Here is a 19,729-nt window from a genome sequence, read left to right as displayed (position 1 = left end):
CCTGGTTTGTATCTACCCTCCAGCAACTGATAAATAAGCAATGTCCCTCTCACCAGCTATGCACAGTCCAGTCCAAATCAATTAGTTGATCGACAAGTATTTATTAACCACCTACTAATCAGGCCTTGGACACTTGTTAGCTGTGTGAGCCTGGGCAAGTCATTTAACCCTGTTTGCCTCAGTTTCTTCATCTGTAAAAAGAACCGGAGAAGGAAGTGGCAAACCACTCCAGTATCTTTACTAAGAAAATCCCAAAGGGGGTCATAAAGAATCAGACATGGGGGCAGCTAGGTGGCACAATGGATAAAGCACCGGCCCTGGATTCAGGAGGACCTGAGTTCAAATCCGACCTCAGACACTTGACACTTATTAGCTGCGTGACCCTGGGCAAGTCACTTAACCCTCATTGCCCCAGCAAAAACAAAAAAACAAAAAAACAAAACAAACAAAGAAAAAGAGTCAGACATGACTGAAAAATAACTCAACAACAACAACATGGGCCAGGCACTGTGGGGATTAAAAGAAAGATGAAAAACACTTGTTGGCTTTAAAGGAACTTAAATCCTAAGGGAGGAGATAAGATGTCAACAATTAGGTACATACATAGATACACTGTAAATGGAGGGTCATCTTCAAGGGAAGGCAATGGCAGTTGTGATGGTATTTCCTACTGTAGAAGATGAGATTTGAGCTAAGCCTTGAACGAAAGTAGGAGATGGAGATGGGGGTGGGGGGAGCATCCCAGGCACAGGGGCTATTGAGTGCTCCCCAGGCAGGGAGGCCAGAGATGGTATGGAAGGCCTTTAAGTGTGGCCGGATTGTAGAGTTTGTGAAAGGAATAAATCTAAGTAGAAGAAGCCTGGAGAGGTAGAAAGGGGACAGGCTGTGAAGAAGGGCTTTAAATACCAGACGACTTTATTTTTGATCTTGAAGGTAATAAGGAACCACTGGAGTTTATTGAGTGGAGGAACATCATGTTCAGACCCGTGCTTTAAGAAAATCACTTTGGCAGCTGAGTGGAAGGTGGATGGGAGTCCAGTGAGAGGTGGCAGGGGAATCAAACAGGAAGTGATTGCCACACTTCAGGCAAAAGGCAGATGAGGGCCTGGCTAGGGCTCTGGCTGTGTGAGTGGAGAGGAGGAGACAGACATCAAAGATGTGGTGAAGGTACATGACAAGATGCAACAGTGTGCTGGATCTGTGTGTGTGTGTGTGTGTGTGTGTGTGTGTGTGTGTGGCGGGGGGAGGGCTGTGAGGTAGGAGTAGAAGAAGAGAACAACCAAGGTTTCCAGTGAGCCTGAGGGGCCGAGAGGGACTCATTGACTTCATTCTCCAGGTAGGATGGTGTCCAGGATTTACGAGCGCATTCCCTTTCCAAGGCACAGGCCACATTGGGAAACCCCTTCTCTCGCTAAATCAGGGGTTCTTTTTTTTTTTTAGGTAGGGTAATGAGGGTTAAGTGACTTGCCCAGGGTCACATAGCTAGTAAGCGTCAAGTGTCTGAGGCTGGATTTGAACTCAGGTCCTCCTGAATCCAAGGCTGGTGCTTTATCCACTGTGCCACCTAGTTGCCCTTAAATCAGGGGTCCTTAACCTTTTTTGTGACAGGGATTCATTTGACAGTCTGCAGAAGACCCCTTCATAGGAAATCTCTCTTTCTCTACATATATACACATACACATACACACACACACACACACACACACACACACACACACACATATATGGCTCCCTATATATAGAGAGTAAATTTTTTTTTTTGGTGAGGCAATTGGGATTAAGTGACTTGCCCAGGGTCACACAGCTAGTAAGTGTCAAGTGTCTGAGGTTGGATTTGAACTCAGATCCTCCTGACTTCAGGGCTGGTGCTCTATCCACTGTGCCACCTAGCTGTCCCCCATATATATATATAGAGAGAGAGAGAGAGAGAGAAAGAGAGAGAGAGAGAGAGAGAGAGAGAGAGAGACTCATCTATATAGATATACATCTATATATATACACACATATGTATATATATAAATATATACATAAGTATAAATGCACATATACACACATTAATATATTATATCTTCTATATGTACATATCTTTTAAAACATTCATATTTTAAGGAAATGCTAAATGTCAATGAAAAGTTAGTAAAAATAAAGATGCATTTCCGCCCCCCCCTGAAATCTATCCACAGACTCCTCAGGGGAGTTTCTAGAGTCTCCTCTGCTCTAGTCCCCAAACTTTTTTTATTTTTTTAGTGAGGCAACTGGGGTTAAGTGACTTGCCCAGGGTCACACAGCTAGTAAGTGTTAAGTGTCTGAGGCCAGATTTCAACTCAGGTACTCCTGACTCCAGGGCTGGTGCTCTATCCATTGCACCACCTAGCTGCCCCCTCCCCAAACTCTTGAACGTGGAGTTGCTCATGCTGCAACCCCCCAGGACTGGAACTCTTAGACCAAGTGGGCATGCATAGGTCTGCTTCTGTAGGAAAATCTGCTTCTGTAGGAAATCTCTTCTTGTCCTGGCTACTACCATCTTTAGTTATGGAGGAATCAACTCTTGGGATTGCTTAACCTCAAATAACAATTAGTTCTTTACAGCTTCTTTCTCTCAGGCCAAGCAGAAGCACATGAAACATAGGCCCAGGGCTTCCATGTCCTGGAGGGAGGAGACTGTGCACAGGGTTTGTGACAACTGCAGGGCCTACTATGCTTCAGGTTGGTCTGAATTTTGGGAGGAGAAAAGGAAGTCCAAGAGAGAGCCACGTGGTCTGTCAGCCCCCTCCCATGAGCCACAGAGACAGGTGGCTACTTTCACAGGAATGGAGTGACCTGTGTGTTCCAGTCACTCAATTATCACGTGTTTCCTGTATCTTCTCAACTAGGAGTCAGTGGGTGCATCTGCTCTCCAGGGGGACATTTACCTCAGATGCCTCTCAATAGAAGTTCACCCCCTGTAAAGCCATCCAGCTTATTTGGGGGAATCCATTCTGGCCTCAGATACTTACTAGCTGTGTGACCCTGGACAAGTCATTTCACCCTGTTGGCCAAGTGGCTCTCCTGATCACCCCTTTCCCCTATACTTCACTCACAGGACCACTACCTGAGTTCAGTCCTCATCACTTGGTCACAAAGAGCCCAATGGCTCTTCCTACCTTGAGTTTCTCCCCTTCACAATTCATCCTTCATGCAGTTGCCAAAATCAACTTTCTTAGTCATGGATCTAACCATTTCACTGCCCGGATGAAAAACTTCCAGTGGCTCCCTATTGTCCTTCGGATAAAATGGAAACTTCTCAGCCTGGCATCTGAGGCCCTGCCCAATCCAGTGCCAACCTACTTTCCCAGCCTTATTTTACCTTACTTCCTTTCCCACACTCTGTATTCCAGTCAAGCTGTTCCCCACACTCGACATGCTGTCTCCCACCTCAGGGCATTTATGCAGGCTATCTCCCATGTCTGGGATGTGTTTCCTCCCCATCTCTGTCTTGCAGAATCTTTGTCTTCCTTTAAGGCTCAGTTCATGTCTTGCCTCCTGATCACCCTCCCCCTTCCACAACCCCAGTTGAAAGTTTCTTATTCTTGAAATTTCCCTTAAATTCTCCTAGAGCACTTGCTGTGGATTTCTCCTGAGTGTCCATCACACTCTACTGTATATCTGCACATAGGTCATGTCCCCCATTAGAATCCCCCACCCCAGTGAACTCTTCAGCTTTGTATTCCCTGTGTTGAGCACAAAGCCACCTAATAAGCTAGATTGTAAGCTCCCTATTCAGTCTTTGTCTTTGGGTCCTCAGTGCCAAGCACTGTACCTGGCACATAGTAGGTATTTTTTTTAGTGAGGCAATTTGGGTTTAAGTGACTTGCCCAGGGTCACACAGCTAGTTAAGTGTTAAGTGTCTGAGGCCAGATTTGAACTCAGGTACTCCTGACTCTAGGGCCGGTGCTCTATCCACTGCCCCATCTAGCTGCCCCGCATAGTAGGTATTTAATACATACTTGTCGATTGGCTGATTATAGAATTGAAATGAATATTAGTTTGCATTCTTTCACTAGATCCTCACAAAAGCCATGGGAAGGAGGCAGGGCAAGGAAGTAGTGTCCCTATTCTATGGATGAGGAAATCGAGGCTTGACACATCTGTCAGGTAAATGGAATCCTATTAGTGATGGGAATAAGTGGGTCTGAGTCCTTCACCCTCTGACCCAACCCCTTTTTGGCACATGAAGAGTTACAGAATGTTAGAGCTAGAAGGAGTCTTAGAAGTCATCTATGGCCTTTGTGGGCCGGAGGAAAGAGTTCTGAACAAGGAATTGGAAGTCCTGGGTTCAAATCCTGACTTTGTTACTGGCCATACAGCTTTGGGGAAGTCATTCAATTTCTCAGTGACTCAGTTTCCCTACATATAAAATGAGCATTACTTACACTGCCCGTTTTAAGGGGTTATTGTGGAGAAGGTGCTTTGTAATCCTTGAAGGATTACAGAAATGGGAGCTATTGTCATTATCTAGTCTAAATCCCTCATGGTTGGGAGGGGAGTTGCAAGTTATCATTTTGTTTTATTTTTAAAACAAATATTTATTTTTTCTCCCTCCCACTCCCTCCCAAATTAAAAGGAAAAAAGAGAACCATTGTAACAAATATGCAGTCAAGCAAAACTAATTCCTACATTGTCCATGTCCAAAAATGTCTGTCTAATTCTGCATCTCAAATCCATCTTCTCTCTGTCAGGAGCACGGTACCCATAGATCAGTGTACTGTCAGCACTCTGGAATCCTGTCAACCCTTCACTTTGTGGCAGGGGCCATGGTAGGCTCATGGAGTCCTGGGCAGAGCCTTAGAGTCACTCAAAGAGAGGGGATTTTATGAATTATAGAATCTAAGATTTGGGAGGGATCTCCGAAGTCATCTACCCCAGCTCCACCTGAATGGAAATCTCCTTCTACAACCACCCTGATAAGTGGTCCTTCAATGTGTACTAAATGACCTCTGATGACAGGGAACTCACTACCTCACAAGATAGAAGCATCTGCCAAGGCTGGTTCATTTGGGCACGGTTATTATGCTGTCCCTTCACTTCTGGGGAACATGGCAGGTTTATTTTCATTCCTTTGTGCTCATTTGGATCAGCAGTTTCCCTTCCAATGATCTGAGCACTGGTCTGAAACAGACGCCATCTGCCCAGACGAAGGATCCCGGGGGCCTGGCAAGGAACAGGTCCCAGGGGGAGGATCTCCAAGTCCAAGGAAGCCCCTGGGCTCTTTTCAGGTTTCTCCAGCTTCACATGTGGTCGACTTGTTCTCTTGTAAAGTGAAGATACCCCAAGTGACTCATTAAGCAAGGGCAAGGAGGTAGCCCACGTCTAGCCACACTGGAGTCCATTCACTGACAAATTTCTATGCCACTCTATGGTTTGCAAAGTTCTTTCCACAACAATTCAATGAACAGGGTCATAGTATCAAAGGATTTGCAGCTTGGAAATCAAACCTCCAGATAAGGAAACTGAGGCCCAGGGAGCTCAGGTGACTTGCTCATAGTCATATAACTTATAACTTATAAGCGTCAGTGTCTCTATTTAAACCCAACTGCCTGGTCCAATTCTCTTTCTGCCCCACTCTGTTGACTCCCTAGGTAATGCAAGCATTCTTGTCTCCATTTTTTGGTGGAAAACACAGAGGACATGTGACCTGCCCAGGATCACACAGTAAATGTCAGAACCGTAATTTGAATCCATGTCTCCCAATCGCCTGTCCAGTACTCTTCCCAATGTACAATGCTGCCTTTGCAAATTGGTCCAGAAGAGAGTGAGCAGGGTAGTGTGGGGATTCGAAGCTATTTCATTCTGTTCAATTAAGAAAATACTTATTAAGCTCTTACTATGTGCAAGTTCATGCTTCTTTTAGGCACTGGGGATAAAAGACCAAAATAAAACAGTCTCTGCCCCGAGGAGCTGACCTTTTACTATGACAATACAGCATACGCAAAGATAAGAATGAGGCAAAGTGTGGGGCAGCTAGGTGGCGCAGTGGATGGAGCACCAGCCCTGGAGTCAGGAGTACCTGAGTTCAAATCCAACCTCAGACACTTAACACTTACTAGCTGTGTGACCCTGGGCAAGTCGCTTAACCCCAATTGCCTCACTAAAAAAAAAAAAAAAAGAATGAGGCAAAGTGAACTGAAGAGAAGGGATGCAATAGCAAGTGGAGAGATCAGGAAGAGCTTCATATCATAGGCAGTCCACATTACACATAGAATCACAAGCCCAATTCCCACTCACATTGGCAGGTTGGGCCCCAGAGAGCGGCTATCGACTTCTCCCCTCAGAGTTTAAGGGGCTAATTTTGAAGAGTTAGGGTTGGGTTTTAATACTGTTGTTCATGAGCCCCCATTACTATGCTCCCATGGATGATCATTTAACCAGCTGTCATCTCACCAATATCATTTACTCTATCAAAACTAATTAGCTTTTACAAAGGGAGATTTAATGAAAAGGTATAGCAAGGACCTAAGTACAACATCCCCCCAAAGGGCTGATATGAACTCTCCCCAAGTTTGAGGCAAGTGGGTTTAGACTCAGAGAAAGTTCTTGTGGCAAAGAGGTAATTCACAACTCCTGGCTGGCTGGTCCTATGACCTGAGCTCTAGTGCATGAACTTTGTGGCATATGCTGTGGGTACTCAGGGACCTCATTTGCTTTTCTCCTAATTCCTGGCTGATTGAGATACTCAAGTTGGAGAGTCTCTAGAGAAGTGAGGGAGGCATTACTGTATAATTTTCCAATTCCTTCCTCCCCAGGTACTGATTCAATGGACATCATGTTCCAGCTGCTCTTCCCTCCTCCCTCCACCTTCTCTTCAGGGAGGCAGTGTGGTACAGTGGGAAGTGCAGATTATTTCTGGAAATCAGGCTTTGCTATTTATTTGTTGTGTGAGCTTGGGCAAGTCCCTCCCCTTTGTGGGGTGGGGAATGGATGGGAGTTCCAATGATCCTTATACTATCCATCTCACAGAGCCATTATTTGGAAAGCACTTTGTCAATTGTTCAAAACAAAACAAAAGAAAAACAAACAAACAAAACCACCATGCTGATGGGGCTGGAATCATTATAAACTTTCTTTGGTTTAAATCATGACTTGAACCCAGGTCATATCTGACTTCTCTCTTTTTTCACTCACATATTTCCTACCAACTTCAGAAGCAATTAAAAAAAAAAACCCAGTGTAACAACATTTTCTCCCAATACCTCAGTGTTTTTGCTTTTATCTCTCTAACAGCATCTCTTTACCCAAGGCTGCCCTACTTTCCTATAGCAAGCCTCTTCTCAACTTAGCCAATTTGCTGCTAGTCCTTTGCCTGAGCAGCCCCTTCCTGCAGTCTGGTACCTTGTTTCCACCCATTTCTTGTTCCTAGGAGCATGCATTTGCTTTTAATCTCTAAACCAATTCCTGTCCATTTAAGCTTTGTTAATGCTAAAACACAAACATTAATCTTAAAGATATTCCTGAATTGACTATAGGATTTAGAGCAGGAAGCTTAGAGGTCATTGAGTCCAAACCCCTCAGTTTACAGATTAGGAAACTGAGTCCCAGAGAGGGAAAGAACTTGCTCAAGATTGAGCAGCCATTTAAATGGCAGAGCAGGGATTTGAACACAGGTCCTGGAATTGCAAAATCAGAGTTCTCTTCCTAATTCCTTATTATCATTATTTTGAACTGAAACTTGCTTCTCTCCTAATTCAAGGCACCGATCCTGCTTGCTCTTCCTTCTGAGACCAAACAGAATAATTCGAATCCCTTTTTGGCTTGACTCTTTGTCTTTTACTTGCTAGTGACAATATATGAATCTTCCCAAATTGTACCTCCCTGGTCCCCCTTCCTTTCCTTCCTTCCTCCCTCCTCCCAACCATTCTAGGATTGAGGGGTGGGAGGGGGATAAGTTAGAACTGTGGAATATTAACATATGAAGGGACCTTATAGATTTCTGAGTCCAATTTCCCATTGTTCCTGATGAGCTAAGATGGGACACAGGAGTGGGAGAAAGGTCAGGGAGGAAATATGGAGCTGGAAGATAATAGATGGATGTAGAGAAGTAGACTTGGCAACCTACTGCATAGAGGTGAGAGATTAAGTCAGGAGTGAACCACTGGGTGATACATTCAAGGGTTGACAGGGGGAAAGAGGGGCCACTGCAGGACAAAGAAGCTGTAAGAGAGGTAGGAGGAAAACCAAGAGGGCACACAGTCAAGGAAATCATGGGAGGAAAGAATTGAGAATGAAAAGTTGATCATCGGGGGCAGCTAGGTGGCTAAGTGGATAAAGCACTGGCCTTGGATTCAGGAGGACCTGAGTTCAAATCCAGACTCAGACACGACACTCATTAGTTGTGTGACCCTGGGCAAGTCACTTAACCCCCATTGCCCTGCAAAAAAACAAAAAAACAAAAAACAAGCAAACAAAAAAGTTGATTGTTGAAGAGAGGCAGCAAGGCTCCCTGTAAAGATCCATGGGTCTGTGTGTTCGAGCCTTGGCCATGCTACTGACTACCTGGGTGACCTTGGCATGGAGTCACAGACAGGGGACTGGACTTGGGTTCAGGTGCATCTGAGTTTCAAATCCTGCCTCAGACACCTGCTGATTGGTGGCCTTTAAGTCCTTTCTAGTTCAAAATCTATGATTCTACAGAACAGAAGCCCTCTCTGGGGTTCTGTTTCCTCATCTATAGAATGAGGAGGCTGGATGAAGCAACCTCTAAGGTCCTTTCATAGATCTATGACTAGAACCCAAGTCTTCTGGTTGACAGACCGACCAGTCATAGAATCTTAGAGCTGGACCTGAAAGGCCATCTGTTCCGACCTATGCCTGATGTTCCTGCTCAGGGGTCATCCAAAAAATAGGGAGCTCATTACCTTCTGAGATGGTCACTTCTACTTTGTGACAAGTATAATTGTAAGGAAATTCTTTCCAACTGGGCCAAATCTGCCTCTCCCCAACTTCCACTTGGGGCTGCTTCTGAGTAACAAGAGGGTTTCTGCCCTTAGGGGCCAGAAGAAGAAGCGGAATCCTGCTTTTCCATGACAACCCTTCATGAAATTGAAGACAATGATTGTGGTGCCTCTTAATCTTGCTGCTGTATAGTCATTTCAGTTGTGTCTGACTCCCTGTGACACCATTTGGGATTTTCTTGGCAAAAATACTGGAGTGTGGGGCAGCTAGGTGGTACAGTGAATAGAGTACTGGCCCTGGATTCAGGAGGACCTGAGTTCAAATCTGGCCTTAGACACTTAACACTTACTAGCTGTGTGACCCGGGGCAAGTCATTTAACCCCAACTGCCCCGTAAAAAAAAATACTGGAGTGGTTTGCCATTTCCTTCTCTAGCTCATTTTACAGTTGAGGAAACTGAGGCAAACAGGGTTAAGTGATTTGCCCAGGGTCACACAGTTAGTAAGTGTCTGAGGCCAGATTTGAATTCAGGTCCTCCTGACTCTAGGCCTGGCACTCTGTTCACCAGGACACCTATCTGCCCCAGTTCCTTCAAATGAGACTCATAGATAAGATAATAGATTACAGGCTGGAAGAGACATTGAAATATGGGTGTAGAGCTAGAAGTCAGGAAGGAAACAAGCAATCATTAAGTGTTAACTGTGTGTCAGGCACTACGCCAAGTGCTTCATGAATTTTTTCTCCTTTGATCCTCACAACCACCCTGGAAAGTGGATATTATTATTCCCATTTTATACTTGAGGATGATGGAGGTTAAGTGACTTACTCAAGTTCATGCAGGTAGTTGGTGGCTTTTGGAATTTGAATCTAGGGCCTTTGATTCCCTATCCAACACTCATTTCACTACAAACGTCTACATCTCCCTTTGGGATTTTTAGGTTTGCAAAATTCTTTCTTTATAATAACTTTTTGTGCTGATGGGTCAAAAGCATTATTTCCTAATCTGTAAGTTATCAAAACTTGCAAATTATCAAAATTTTCAGATTAGGAAACTGAGGCTCAGTGACCTGTCCAAATTCACACAACCAGAGAACATCAGAGCTAGGATTTGAACCCAGGCGTCTCCTGACTTTAAGGCCAGCATTCACATGGCCCTGTGTTTTCATCCTTCCTCTTTAGACACCTTGGCCTCCTTTCAGATGGATACAATACTCTGATTTTTCAAAAACTATTTTCCCATGACTGCTGGAACATTTAGAAATGCCCAAAATGGAAGACGGCCCCTTGCTTGAGTACAAGGAAATAAATACTCCTTCCTGTGCTGGGGAGACGTCACCTTGGCCAAAGATGAAATTCGTGCTTGGGGCAGTACTGCTCTGCAGACCCTTTAATCTGGGCTGTGAGTAGGGCTGAGTGGCCCTTGTCACTAGCTTCTTAGGGATGTCTAGACCAGAGGTAAACATAATTCAAGAAATCCGTGCTGTCTCTTCTGGGAGAGAGGGGGGAGGTGCAGGCTACCAGACATGCTTTTGGTTTCTTTTCTCTCACCAGACAGTCACTCCCCCATCACTAGGCCTGCTAAGCTTTCAGGCCTCAATGCCTATTGATGGATATGACCATTCAGTCCAATTTCACAAACATCTGTTAACCATGCTCAGTGTGCTAGGCCCTGTGTCTAGCCCTGGGAATACAAAGATAGATATATTCTTGTGAATGAGCCTCTGGAGGTGGGGCCCTCCCAGGTGAGGGAGGGAGGGGAGGGCCAGGGCCTACAAAGGGTGGCCAGGAGGGTCTTCTTAGAAGACAGACAGCCTCTTGGCTCAAGGGCAGAATAAGAAACAACGGAGGGGAAGGGGGAGGGAGAGTTACAGAGGGGGAGGCTGACTCCATCTAAGGCAGGGGTTCTTAACTTGGGGTTCACAGTTTAGGGGTTAAGTGAACATGGATGGGAAAAACAACATCTTTATTTTCATTCATTTCTAACAGAAATTTAACATTTCCCTCTATCTATCTCTCAACTCTGGGCATTCTCTCCTCATGCCTGGAATGTTCTCTCTCCTCCACTATTGACTACTGACCTCTCTGGCTTCCTGTAAGTCTCAACTAGAATCCCACCTCCTACAGGAAGCCTTCCCCAACTCTTTTTTAATTCTAATACCTTCTCTCTGTTATTTTTTTTATGTGAGGCAATTGGGGTTAAGTGACTTGCCCAGGGTCACACAGCTAGTGTTAAGTGTCTGACGCCGAATTTGAACTCAGGTCCTTCTGAATCCAGGGCTGGTGCTCTATCCATTGTGCCACCTAGTTGCCCCTAATTATTTTTTTTTGTTTATATTTGTTTGCATGTTCTTTTCCCCTATCCCCATTAGACTGTAAGCTCCTTGAGGGCAGGGGGTGTCTTTTGCCTCTTTTTGTATCCCTAGTGCTTAGCAAAGTGCCTAGCACATAGTAGATGCTTAATATATGCTTATTGATTGATTATTTTTGTGGGTTTTTTTGGTTTTGTTTTTGGTGAGGCAATTGGGGTTAAGTGACTTGCCTAGGGTCACACAGCTAGTAAGTGTTAAGTGTCTGACGCTGGATTTGAACTCAGGTCCTCCTGACTCCAGGGCCGGTGCTGTATCCACTGTGCCACCTAGCTGCCCCCTTATTGATTGATTATTGACTGAATTATTTAAAAAGCATTATTCTGAGATGGGGTCTATAGGTTTTGCCAGACTGCCAAAGGGGTCCATGACATCACAAAGATTAAGAAACTCTGAGCTACCTTGTGAGGTAGCTGGATGACTGCTGGTTGATGGTATTGAAGGGAGGCTTCCTGCTCAGGTATAGTTTGGGCTAGGTTCTTTGAAGTTCTTCCCAGCTCTGGGATTCTGATATAGGGTCTGACAGAATGTCTGAGGTCGCATTTGAACTCGGGAAGATGAGTCTTCCTGACTCCAGGCCCTGTGCTCTGTGCACTTTGGTGCCACCTTAGCTGCCCTATTTAAAAAAAAAATATGACTATAATGTGGAAACAGGCGTTAGACGACTTCCTGTGTTTTATTGTTCAGTCATTTCAGTCATGTCTAACTCTTCATGACCCCATTTAGGGATTTCTTAGGAAAGATGCTTTTTTCCAAGGTTTGCCATTTCCTTCTTCAATTCATTTTATAGTGAGGAAACTGAAGCAAACAGGGTGAAGTGACTTGTCTATAGGGTCAAACAGCTAGTAAGTGTCTGAGGACAGATTTGAACTCAAGAAGATGAGTTTATGATCTAATGGGGAAAAGGCATGGACACAGGTAACCCATAAAGAGAGAGATAGAGAAGTGAAAAGGAGAAGACGCTGAGACACAAAGAGCAATGAAGAATTCAAGAAGAAAGAAATAAGCATTTATTAAATGCCTGCTATGTTTCAGGCACTGGGCTAAGCCCTTTATAATTATTATCTCATCTGATCCTCACAACAATCCTAGGAAGTAAATGCTATTATTATTCCTATTTTTACAGTTGAGGAACCTGAGGCATAGAGGGTTTAAGTGCTCAGGGTCATAATACCTATTTAAAAATTTAAAATTTAATAATTCAACCGATAATCAATCAATAAACATTTATTAAACACCTACTATGTGCCAGGCACTTTGCTAAGCACTGGGGATACAAAAAGAGGCAAAAGACAGTCCCTGCCCTCAAGGCGCTTACAATTTAATGGGGGCAGGGGGAAAACAACATGTAAATATATATATATATAATTAACAGAAGGAAAATTTGAACTTAGGTCTTCCTGACTCAGCATCTAGATGGCACAGTGGATAAAGTGCCAAGCCTGAAGCCAGGAAGACTTCCTGATTTCAAGTATAGCCTCAGATATTCACTAGCTGTATGACCCTGGGCAAGCCCTTTTTGCCTCAGTTTCCTCATCTGTGAAATGAGCTAGAGAAGAAAATGCCAAACCACTCTAGTATTTTTGCCAAGAAAACCCCAAATGAGGTCACAAAGAGTCAGACATGAATGAAATGACTGAACGGCAACAACAACTTCCTGACTCCTGGTCTCGCATCCTATCCATTATACTACTTAGCTGCCTCCTGAGGGGAGAAAGAAGAGATGGATGTCACCTGGGGAAGACGGTGGTGGTGGATCAGGGAAGGTTTCATGAAGGTGGCTCTTTAAGGGATCATAGATTTAGACCTGACCATACAGGTCATTTTGTTCAACTCCTTAATTTTAATTCATTTAATTTTTTGTTTATTTTGTTTTTGTTTTTGTGTATGTGGGAGGGGGCAATGAGTTCTAAGTGACTTGCCCAGAGTCACACAGCTAGTAAGTGTCAAGTATCTGAGGTCGAATTTGAACTCAGGTCCTCCTGAATCCAGGACTGGTGCTTTATCCACTGCGCCACCTAGCTGCACCCCCCCCACTCCTTCATTTTATAGAAGAGGAAACTGAAGCCCAGTTAAGTGACTTGCTTAAGGTCACTCAGAAGCAGAGTGTGGTAAGATTTGAATCCAGGTCATGTGACTCCAAATCCCTTGCTCTTTCCATCGAATCACTGTCAGAGGTGGGCCCTAAAGCAAAGGAGGGACTTTAACTGGGAAGGAGAGAGGGATGGGGAGTAAGGAATTCATTCTAGATAAAAGCTTAGCATTGGGAGAGATGTGGAATATAGAATATGGGAAGGAGAATGATAGCAAATACGACTGGACAGGACAATGGGAGACTGATGATGGAGGACCCCAGTGTTAGATTGTTGTTGTTGTTTGTCCTTCATTCTCAAAGAGGACCAATGACATCATGAGGGTGATGTCTTGACTTGAAAGTGAATTGGATTTTAAGTGAGGCAGGGCTGTGCAAAGTCATCAGCCTTACTTTCTCCTCCAGGGACATCTGAATTCAATGGCAAGACATGTAGCAGTGGCCCCCACAAGCAGAAGGGACACCTCTTGCTCTGAAACTGGTGGGAAGGATAAGGATCATGTCAAGACAGATATTTAGAAGTGGAAAAAGTGAAAACCAAGGGAGCTTTCACCATCCTGGTGTTAGAACAAGTTTATATCCTATTCTCTGAGTAGGTGGGAGCCACTGAAAATTTCTGAGTAGGGGAGAGTAGTGTGATGGGATGACTTCTGGGCAGTATGTGAGGGTCACAGTGATAGGAAAAAATGTGTCCCACCTCTACAACTAGACTGTGAGGTGCTTGGGCACGAGGCCGAGGTCATCCATAGCAACCAACTTCCACAGCTGCAAAGCTCTTTGCAATTTACAAAGCACTTTCCCATCTATGATGTCAGCTAGGTGAGCATTTATGCATTGCCTACTATATGCCAGACACCGTGCTTAGTGCTGGGGATAAAAAGATAAGAAAGTCTCTTCCCTCAAGAAGCTTACATTCTATTGGGGGGTGGAGGAGAGGGAAACTTTTACACAGAGAAGTAAAAATAAAAAAGATGCCAAATGAGAATGATTGGGGAGTGCAAGCTGGGATCAGGGAGTGAGGAGAGTGAGCCTCAAAACTAGGGGAAACAAGGGGCAGCTAGGTGGTGCAGTGGATAGAGCACTGGCCCTGGAGTCAGGAGTACCTGAGTTCAAATCTGGCCTCAGACACTTAACACTTACTAGCTGCGTGACCTTGGGCAAGTCACTTAACCCCAATTGCCTCACCAGAAAACAAAAACAAAAACAAAAAGACTAGGGGAAACAGGAATAGTCTCTTCTAGGAGGTAGCATTTGAGCTGAGACTTGAAGGGAGAGAGCTAGCGAGTTTTAAGAGGCAAAGGTGAGGAAGAAAGGCATTAGCATGTATGGGAGACAGTGTGTCCAAAGGCAGGAAATGAAATATAATCATGCATGGGCAGCATCAAATAGGCCGGTTTGCATGCAATATAGACTGTGTGTGAGTGTGGGGAGGAGGTGAATAATGGATAATGGATCAACCTGGAAAAATGGGCTGGAATCAGATTGTGAAGGTCTTTTAATACTACACACAGGTGTTTGTATCTTATCCTAGAGGCAGTAGGGAGTCACTGAAGTTTCTTGAGCTGGAGGGTAACATCAAAAGAGCCATGCTCTGGGGCTGTCAATTTAGCAGTTTTGTGGATCTCATTGGCTCCTTCCAACAGGAAGGCTGGGCAGGGATTATCATGTCCATTTTGGTGTTTTTTGTTTTTTTTGTTTTTCTTTTTGTGGGGCAATGAGGGTTAAGTTTCTTGCCCAGGGTCACACAGCTAGTGTCAAGTGTTTGAGTCTGGATTTGAACTCAGGTCCTCCTGAATCCAGGGCTGGTGCTTTATCCTGGACAAGTCACTTAACCCCAATTGCCTTAAACATCCAGGGCCATCTCCAGTCATCCTGATCTATATCTTGTCACTGGACCCAGATGGTTCTGGACAAGAGAGTGAGGCTGGTGATCTTGCACAGCCCTCACTCACTTAAATCCAATTCAGTGCAAGCCATGGCAACACCACGATGTCATGGCCCTCTTTGAGAATGAAGGACAAACAACAACAACAACAACAACAACAACAACAACAACAACAACAACAACAACAGTGAGGTGCAGGGGAGATCATGAGGATTTAGTAGTTATAAAGTGCTAGAAAAATTCTATTTTTACCCTTATTCTATTGTTCCTCTTTGTCCCAGTGCCCTAGGGACATTCTCTAGTCACTCTGTCTTGAAAGGCTCTCCCCAGTGCAGCCCATGGTCAGGGATGAATCTCTGGGTACAGTCACAACATGGGCCTTGCAAGTGGGCAGGCGGGCCAAAGGATTCTGGGGCTCTGCTCTCATTCTCTCTCACTCTCCCTACTGAACTCTCCCCTTCTTTCAGCATCTCTCTTGGGCTAAAGAAGAACCAGGACTCAGAGAGTTACTGAACTTTTTATAAAAGAGATTGTCAGACTTGAAAGGGACCCTAGAGACCACCTAGTCCAACCTCCCCATTTTTACGAAGGAGGTTACTGAAGCCCGAAGAGGGAAAGGGACTTACCTAAGGTCATACAGCTAGTAAATGGAAGAACCTCAGGTCTCCTGGATCCCAGGTCAGGGCTCTTTCCCTTATCTCATCCTGCTTCCCATTCCCTCAAAAACCAGCCTGCCAAAAAAACAGAAAAACAAAGAACAAACCAAAAAAAAAAATAACAAAAAGGGGCAGCTAGGTGGTACAGTGGATAGAACACTGGCCCTGGAGTCAGGAGGACCTGAGTTCAAATCTGACTTCAGACACTTGACATTTACTAGCTGCGTGACCCTGGGCAAGTAACTTAACCCCAATTGCCTCACCAAAAAAACAACCACCAGCCTGACTCCTACAGCATTATAGTCTGATCCTGGAAAAGGCGTGCTGGGGAAGAAGAGAAGAGGACACATTCCAGCACTAGGATCATAATTAGGTGCCTGAAGGCCTAGGGCCCACTGGGCACCAGCTTCTGCTGTGGTCATTATGTTCCTCAGAAGCTATCTGTGGCATGCGATTGGTGACGACACAGCCCATTACCCCCTGGCCTCTTGGGATGGGCATTAAAAGAGAAGAGTCAGAAATAAAGAGCAGATTAAATCAGGCAGAGAAGATGCCTGCCAGAGATTTTGAGAAAGTCAGAGCTGGGAGGGCCCTTAGAGATCATTGGATCTAACGCGGATCATTATACAGATGGGGAAACTGAGGTCCAAACCGACTTGCCTAAGGTCACATGACAACTTAGGAACAGAAGCAAGGATGCAGACTTCCAGCCCAAGGCTCTTACTGTTGTCCTAAAACAACTGCCCCAGGATGCCCTCCCCATTCCCCCCCCCATCTTTCTGGACTTTTCCTGAGAAAAGATCCCTATATATTAAGTAGCTTGGGAATACTAACTAAAAAGTGATCTACAAACACCAAATTACCCATTGCCACGTGAGGGGTATGACGTGCTATGGGAGAGCATAATCTAAGGTCACAAAATCTAGGATTATATGCTGTCTCTACTAGTTATTTACCAATGTGATCTTTTTTTTTTTTTTTTTGGTAAGGCAATTGGGGTTAAGTGACTTGCCCAGGGTCACACAGCTAGTGTTAAGTGTCTGAGGCCAGATTTGAACTCAAGTCCTCCTGACTCCAGGGTTGGTGCTCTATCCACTGCACCATCTAGCTGCCCCTAATGTGATCTTACAGAAGTCACTTCTCTTTGGAGGGTCTCAGTTTCTGTCTATATAAAATGACTAAGATACCCTCCAACTCGAAATCTACATATCTGTGAAGTAGGTTTACTTGGGTGGGTGGGAGCACAATAGAAAGACTCTGGAATTAGAGAACATGAGTTCAAATCCTGACTCTTACACTTACTTCCTGTGTGACCTTGGGCACATCCCTTAACCCTCGGGCCACCATTTTGTTGTCTATAAAATGAAGGGTCTGGACAAGAGGGCCTCTCAAGTTCCTTTGAGATCTAGATCTATGACCCTAAGAACCGTGGGGTGGGGGCAGCTAGGTGGCGCAGTGGATAAAGCACTGGCCTTGGATTCAGGAGGACCTGAGTTCAAATCCAGCCTCAGACACTTGACACTTAACTAGTTGTGTGACCCTGGGCAAGTCATTTAACCTTCATTGCCCTGAAAAAGAATAAAAAGAAGAACCGTGGGGTGAAGGGCTGACGATGAGAGGCCCTGAAGGAAGGGATGGATGGATAGATGTGTGCTGGAGAGAACGTCCCTTGTACTAAACCCAGGCACCAAGAGCCTCAGATCTGCCGCTGCCACCTTGTCTCATACAAAACAGAGCTCTTGGCCTCATTCTCCCACTCCAAAAAATCTGGAGCTCTGAGCTGTGGAAGGGGCCTCAGGAGGGCAGGAGACCTGAGGTCCAAACCTCCCCTGCCCTGGATCAGCTGGTCCTGAGTTCTGATTCTTACTTCTTGTTTAGACATCTCTCCATCTCTGAGGTGGAAGTGAGAGATGTTCCTTCTCTCCCTCTCTGTGCTCCATATCACTTGAGCTCTTGCTGGCTCCCTCTTTCTCTGTCTCTTTTTAAATAGCACCAGGAAGCAGCAGTGCACCCTTCCCAATGAATGGAGGGCTGGAAGAAATACTGGCTAAGGATAGGGCTGGGGCGTGTGTGTGTGTGTGTGTGTGTGTGTGTGTGTGTGTGTGTGTGAAGTCTTGGGCTCCTTCCCGCCCTGGCCCCACTGATGATAGAGCTCCAAGGACCTGCCAGGTGGCAGCTCTTCCCTCCTCTGGGTGTGTGGGTGGGTGGGTGGAGGGTGTGTATGATCTCAGGAAGCAGCCGGAAGAAAAATCACCACCAACCATAAATGGATTTTCCTGTTGCTTCCTCTGCAGCAACCAGGGCTGAGTCTGCCTAGGGGGAACAGTGCCTAGGGGACCCGGCCCCCCACATCCAACCAGGGAAGTCTTGGAAGCGAGGCAGTGTTGGGGTGTGTATTGGGGGGGGAGGGTATGACATTGAGTGTTCAGGGTAACTCTCAAGTGGCTGATCAGGCAGGTGATGATACAATGAGATTTATTTCTGCCCCTCTGGGATTGGTGATTGCATGGGTGCAATCACCCATGCACCCAGATCCCAACCCTGTCATGTCATGTGGCCAGAACACCTCATTATCTGGTGGGAAGCCTCCGAGACAGGTCCTCAGATGGGAATCCATCCCCAGACCCACCCAGACAAAGACTGTCCAGCTTGGGAGGTAGGCCTGCCAGAGCTTGGGCTCCCCTGGAATGACCTTTGAGAACCCAGGGTCACTCGTTCCACGAGGAGGCATCAGGGGAGGACATTAAGAGATGGGGAAGGCATAGGATTGTAACAGTAAAATAATAAAAACACCAACAACAGCTCAAACCTGCATGTTAAAGTTACAAAGCACTTTGGGTCCGTTATCTCCCTCACCACCACACTTCAGCTCCTCATTACCTCTTACTTAGACTACCTAATTCGTGTCCCTGCCTCCAGTCTTTCTCTTCTCCAATCCATCATCCCCATAAAGGCCAAACTGATATTCCTAAAGTATGGGATTGAGCACATTGCTCCTCTGCTCAAGAACCTTCAGTGGCTCCCTGTCACTTCTAAGATAAAATAGAAACACTTCTGCCTGACCTTTCTCTGTTCTTCATGCACAACATGCTATATCTTGTCTCTCCTGCCTTTGCCCTGGCCATCTCCCATACCTGGAATGCCCTCCCTCCTTATATAGAATCCATTTCTTTTTTAAGAAGCAGCTCAAGTACTTCCAGCCTCAGACACACACTAGCTGTGTCACCCTGGGCAAGTCACTCCACCCTTTTAGCCTCAGTTTCCTCACCTGTCAAATGAGATGGAGAGAGGAACAGCAAACCACTCTAGTATCTTTGCCAAGAAAACCCCAAATGGGGTCATGAAGAGTTGGACATGGTGGGGAAAAAAAAGGAGGTAGCCAGGTAGCACAATGGATAGAATGCTGGGCCTAGAGTCAGAAAGACCTGAGTTCAAATCCAGCCTCAGACACTTATGAGTTGTGTAATTGTCTCTTTTCCTTAATCCACTAGAGAAGGAAATGGCAAATCCCTCCAGTAGCTTTGCTAAGAAAACCCCAAGGACTGAACAACACCGACATTTTATACTATATGTATTTATTTTTATTCACTCAATGGTTACGCTGTGTATATTTTTATATATCCTCACCTCCCCCATTAGAATGTAAGCTCACTGTGAGCACAGCCTGTTCCAATCTCCACACTTGTATCCTCAGTGCATTGTCATTCAGTTGTTTTCAGTTGTGTCCAACACTCCATGACCCCATTTGGGGATTTCTTGGCAGAGATAGTGAACTGATTTGTAATTTCCTTTTCCAGCTCATT

General features: G+C 45.3%; 1 protein-coding gene across 4 annotated transcripts in view; it reads right to left on the bottom strand.

Annotated features, from left to right (window-relative positions):
- The window catches only part of DLGAP4 (DLG associated protein 4), a 252,502-nt gene that overhangs the window by 161,926 nt on the left and 70,847 nt on the right, over window positions 1-19,729 (bottom strand). The window contains exon 2 of one of the 4 annotated variants that reach the window (XM_043982854.1): window positions 15,897-16,001. The exons of the other annotated variants lie outside the window; for them this stretch is intronic. The gene's annotated coding sequence lies outside the window, so the exon portion shown is untranslated. The remainder of the gene's footprint in view (window positions 1-15,896; window positions 16,002-19,729) is intronic. 4 annotated transcript variants of the gene reach the window in all.

This window comes from Dromiciops gliroides, chromosome 2, assembly GCF_019393635.1.
Source record: "Dromiciops gliroides isolate mDroGli1 chromosome 2, mDroGli1.pri, whole genome shotgun sequence".
In the NCBI taxonomy this organism is placed as follows: domain Eukaryota; kingdom Metazoa; phylum Chordata; class Mammalia; order Microbiotheria; family Microbiotheriidae; genus Dromiciops; species Dromiciops gliroides.
This window is presented reverse-complemented; position numbering and strand designations above follow the sequence as displayed.